This window comes from Motacilla alba, chromosome 14 (assembly GCF_015832195.1).
Source record: "Motacilla alba alba isolate MOTALB_02 chromosome 14, Motacilla_alba_V1.0_pri, whole genome shotgun sequence".
NCBI classification, from domain to species: domain Eukaryota; kingdom Metazoa; phylum Chordata; class Aves; order Passeriformes; family Motacillidae; genus Motacilla; species Motacilla alba.
Window position 1 is genome coordinate 12,445,863 of NC_052029.1, and position 6,000 is coordinate 12,451,862.

A 6,000-nucleotide genomic window follows, 5' to 3' on the forward strand; every position below is an offset into this window, starting at 1 on the left:
AAAGCCTGAGCAGCTTTAAGGAATCTATCAGAAAAATCAAAGAACCTAAAATTCTCATAGTCATAAAGGGTTTACTGGCAAACTGAGATTAGCTGAGCAGGATACAGTCATCAATCACAAAGCCACATGTAACTGAGTACCAACTTTCTTTTAAAAGAATTTACAATCTTAATCCCAGTTTTCAGGTGTAAAAAATTCTCTCAAGCTATAAAAAAGTGTTATAGTGAGGCTGCAGTTCCTTGAGGCTGGCAGACTGAAGTTATGTGTTTCACATAATGTAAGTGTAGAAAATAATTATGTTCTATTAGGCAACCAGAAAACATGAAAAACTCAGATGCATCACCTAAAATACAGCAAAAAGCTGCAGAGTTTGAACCAGGGCCTTTCCTGGCCCAAATGCAGGATCTAGGAGCCTGACTGGTAGAGTTCTAAGCAAGAAATATTCCTTTTTTATTTTTTGGAGGGGATGAGAAAACTGAATTGCATCAAAAAAATACCTGTCTCTGTCCTCTGAATCTTTTTTTTATAATAATGGTAATTTAAAAAAATTCCACTGGAAGCTTCAGTTTAACAAGCTGTCCAGTTAAGAGGTAACAATAAACAATACTTTTTTGTTATTGGTGTTGGCTATGGCTTCTCAGATTTCTTTCATTAAACTTGGTGCAGGAAACAATAAATTGCACCTCTGCTTTCAAAGGAGCTCCTCTCATCTGAAAACCCCCTGGAAGGACACACCTGCTATGTTTGCTGTCTCCCTCTTTTCCATTTCTTCAGAAAAAAAAAAAGGGTATATTTAGTTCCTTCCAGTTGGTCTAATTCTGCATGATCTGAGCCCTGGTGGTACAACCCGAACAAGGTTGCATTTAAAGCCTTTGGTGGTGCTGCACCTTCCCTTCCATTGCTTTTACTTTGGGTTCCTTGCATAAAAAAGCCAGCAAAATTTCAAGGTTATTCTATTAGATGATCAAGCAGTGAAGAAGATTTAGAATTTTGGATATTCCTTCCTATTTTTGCTGGCATCCTACGCATTTTGCCCATGGGTGACTTTCATACCAGAACATCGTTATTGGTGTCTACAGGAAAGTTTCTCTCCTTTCTCCTTCTGTCTGTCCCCAGGAATCCCATATACTTCCTATGGGAATATACTTCCCTTGGTGTAAGGTTCTCCTTGTACATCACAACTTCCTACAGGAGGCCTTTTTAAAGAGGTGATTCATCAGCTCTAAGACAGAGCTGAATCTGCTGCAGAGCTTCAAATATCTGCAAACTGAAGAGTTAAAAAAAAAATAAAATCAGCATTTGGAAGTAAAGAAACACTAAAATGTCCAGCTCTTAATCTGCTCCTCCTTTTCTTCTGTTCCCTTCTTCTCCCAAGAGAGCCATCCCAGCCCATGAGGAGACTGCCCTTGACTCCTTATCAGTGTAACAGTCCTGAAAATCCCTGGATACCAGAAACGCATTTCACAAACTACTGATTTGAGAACTAATATATTGCATTTCTCCTGCATGCCTGAGCACAGCAGCACCGTATATATTGTTAACACAACCCTTCCAACTCCTTAGAGCAGAGAAACAGAAGTATTAAATATTTTCCCCGTTTTACATATTTTATGTTATCAGCCTTGCTCAACTATCCTTAGAGACTATCACTCTTACTTAAGGATGCTCGCAATTTATCATTTTTCTCTGGAGATCTGACTTCCAGAACAGAAGTATTTCCCTATTCAATTCACCAGCCTGTGCATAAGCAGCTGTTAGTGTTCATCTGCCTTTTCTAGGCATTAGCATCAAAAATGCCCCTTGATCTTAAAAAGTGACACACAGCGTGGTTTCTTTAACACCTTTGGGGGTAATGGTTTAAATCCAGCAGGGAAATGTTCTCATCTATAGGTTTATGATACACATTTAAACAGTGTTTCAATTGCCTCAACTATGAAATAGGATGACAGCCAAACATATATCAGAGGGGAACAGAGAGCATAAAATTCCCTCTTTCATTTGACAGTGGTGGGGCTTACATGGTTTTGCACAAAATGTACAGTCCCTGTCAAGTTTGACAGTATTATGGGATCTATCCCAGTCACCTGTTAGCATATTCAGCCAGTGTGGAAAATTTGGGCTCAAATCCATCCTGGGATCTGGGTTCACAATCCATGGCATAAAAGACCAGCCCTCCACCGAAGCAAAGAACCCCGACCTGGGTTTTTGATAGGAAAAAGGGGAATAGCTTTAAGCTGAAAGAGGGTAGATTTAGATGGGATATTGGGAAGAAATCCCTCTCTCTGAGGGTGGGGAGACCCTGGCTCAGGTTGTCCAGAGAAGCTGTGTCTGCCTTATCCCTGGAATTACTCCAGACCATGTTGGGCAGGGCTTAGAGCAGTCTGGGATAGTGGGAGATATCTCTGACCATGGCAGGGGGTGGAACAAGATGCGCCTTAAGGTCCCCTCCAACCCAAAGCAGTCTGGGATTCTACAGCTCTGGGATTCCATGACAGATTCTGCCCCTTCTTGAGGCCAAAGGGAGGGAAGCTCCAGACTCTGATGCTCTCTCCAGAAGAGTCAGAGTTAATGTAGTTGTTATTCCACCTGTTCTCTTTCCCTTACACTTACATGATTCATCAAAATTTGGCGTGAGCCATAGCTCAGGTGCTTGTGCTTTTCCGTATGTTCCTAATTACATGTCCACAGGGCTTAAAATCCAAGGATCTTTAAACCTTCCAGACAAATGATTTAGTTTCACAGCAACCAATGAGTTATATATTCATATCCATCCTTAGTGGATGATGAGACAAAGTATTGGAGAGGTTAACAGGGAATTCCTCTCCCTTACAAGTGGTAAAAATAGTTCTTTCACATAGTTCAATATTTTGGTCTATTAAAAAAAAAAAAAACAACAATAAACCAACAATGCCACAACAAATGAAAAAACTTGAAATCAAGGCAGACACTTCTACACCAATGTTTTTTTTTCTTAAAATAATGAGGGACAGGAATAAATCCAATCACTATTATTAAAAAAAAACATTGATAGAATTCAGATCATGGTCACCAGAACAAATACTGGAAAAAATTATTTTAGTTCAACAACTTTTGTTAATTTTTTTTTCTAAATAAATTAATCAGTCTCATATCTCACCTTTTGCTTAAAGCACAAAGTCATCTTTCCCCATTTATATGATAGTAGCACTGTCAATATCTATTCTGAATATTAGACTGAAGGATTTAACATATCTGGAATCTAAAGGATAATCTATCAAACTTGAAATTTAATAGATGCCAGGAGAGGTGAATTACTTATTTTTGTTTGCTTGTTTGTTTTGAATTGGAAATGTTTCTTGTCTTCTTTATAGGTCAGCATTTATTCCAATTAAAACTATGCATATTTTAATAGAGACAAATTGAAAATAACTGCACAACTTTAATGGCTCACATTCTTCAACGTTTTATCTTTTTGAATCTATACAGATTCTTCAAAAGGTCAGGAGGAGGAAAACTTGTGCTGGGAGCACTAAGATACCACACAGAAATAGCAATGATAGGGTTAATTAATAATATGAACTATGTAATTTCTAAACCAAGAGTTATATATTAATCCACTTAGTTTGAATGGCAAGGGGACATTTCCACAGTTCAAATATCTAGGGAATGCAACAGAGACCTGGAAGTTAAGGATTTTTACCTTTCATTACAGGTCTTCTGCATCCACCATGATTCACAGAATCTTCTGGTGCTTCTCCTCTGTAAAGAGAACCACAACACCTTTGAACTTGAAAATGTTACATAAATGTGTCAAAACCAGAGTGTATCAGCAGTACACCTTAGAAAAGCAAGAATTCCTGTATTGAGTCACACCAAAGATCCACCTCTGCCAGAGAACAGCAACTGCATGCTCCCAAAGCTGGAAGCTGAAGCCATCCTCATGTAAATGCAGCTCCACTGCAGGAACAGGAGCTGGGTCATTACAGAGGAGAACAGAGATAATCTTATGAAACAGGAATTTGCCAAAAGCAATTTGGGCTAAGTTAGTAATTTGATGGAAAAGTTATCAGATCCCAGAGGTCAGACTGAGATATTACCATGTTATGCCTTATTTCTCCTTATTGTTTCCCTTAAATAGAACAAACTTTAGCCAACATCTCATTCAGGGTTATTCTGCCAAAACAGCAATGATCATTTCTGAAAGCAGAGGATTCTGAGGCAGGCTAGGAACATATAATGTTTTCCAAGCAAGGGGAAGAGGGCAGAAGCAGCAGGTAGTGGAGAGTTCTTGAGAGGTTTTTAACAGCCTGTGAGTCTGAATTGGCCCCTGTGACTGAACGGACAGAAATCTTGATGTCCTACTTGATCTGTATGTGGAATTTTTCTATGACTTGCTACTTATAAATTATTTTTTCATCTTTGGATGTATCTGTTCTCCCAGGAGCTCATGTTCATTTTCTATTTAACTGTGTAGTTCCCAAGGGAAGGACTCTGAGCATTCCTGTAGAGGAGTTCTTAGGATCATATAAATAGAGGTCATATATCACAGCACATTTTACATATGTGAGATGAAACATAGCCATAAAACTATATGGCTGCTATTTATTGATCCATAAATGAATACCTGGGTTGGAATTTTTAATATTTCTCTTTGAAACAATAGTCTAGCTTTCTGCAAGCTGTGCTTTCTCACTGCATGGCAACTCTGTGTTAGAATATTTAACACCTTTACATCTATGGGACTTTCACTTCCTTCCAATGCCCACATACCCACATTCATTACATGCCATGAAATTTGTAACAAACTTTGATTCACTTATCATTCATGGAGGTACTTCTGATGCACCTGATGTAATAGAATGCAGATAACCCATCTGAAAATAAGTAATGGAAATGTAATTAATTCAAGCACACATAGGTCTAGGTTTTTATCTGTAGATCTAAATTGCCACAATTTTAATAACTTCTTAAATTTATTACATTAATAGATAATGATATCTAATAAAACTGAAGCCTGATTTTATGAGACATTGCACTAATTACCTGGTTTGATGTGTTAATCACTGCTTCTTGTGTAAAACATACCAGACCACTGCTGAGTTTACTGACCTCCATTCATTCATAGAAATATGCCTACATTATATTTTGTATAAAGGAGAGAAAGGACAGAGAGATGAGCACAGTCCTTTCATATAAAACTGAAAAGAAGTCTAAAATTTACAGCACTGCATAGTGCTTTAGGCTTATTTAAGAGTGTAAAAAGTTTTGGAGAGAACAAAGAAACCATATTGTCTCTTTCTGAAAAGACATGGAATTATGCATTTATCCTCTTTTGGCTCACCAAAATATGAAAAACTGCTTATAAACTTGTGGGCTTAAAATTCCAGTGAGTGAAACCTGTAAATTTTAAGAAACCCCAGTGACTCCTAAATTGGACTTTCAGTGAGACAAAGAAGCAATAATGTTAAGAGTATTGACAGAAAGAGGGAACTACCATTTTATATCAGGATTTAGGGAATGATATATTCCCCTTGCAACTACTGTATCCAATCCTTATCCTTACACCATGAAATAAACTAAATTCTCTATTCTATCATGGATCTATTAAGCTCTCTCTACACCAGTATAACTGAGGAATTTAACAGCTATTCACACTAATCCTGAAAATTTATCCACAACAAAAGAATTCTTTCTCAAAATATACCACCAGCCAGCCTTTTGCTAATTACCTGTTGTTAGGGGCTGGCCTGCCTTTCTCCTGAGCAGAAGTCATGCCTGTCTTGTAGCTCAGGTTGTTGTATTTCTCTGAGCATGAGAAATGAAAGCTTACATGGAGTATATTTGCCCTCACTCTATTTAACCACTCACTAATAGGTGATTCAAGGCTTTTTAGCATCATTTACTTAATGAACAAGACAGGACACTTCTTTCAGGAATGGTCAGCAATCCATTTCTGGCCCTGCAAGCTTCCCAGGGGAAAAGTGAAGTGTTTGAACAAGACTGTGGTTTGGGTCTTAAGAG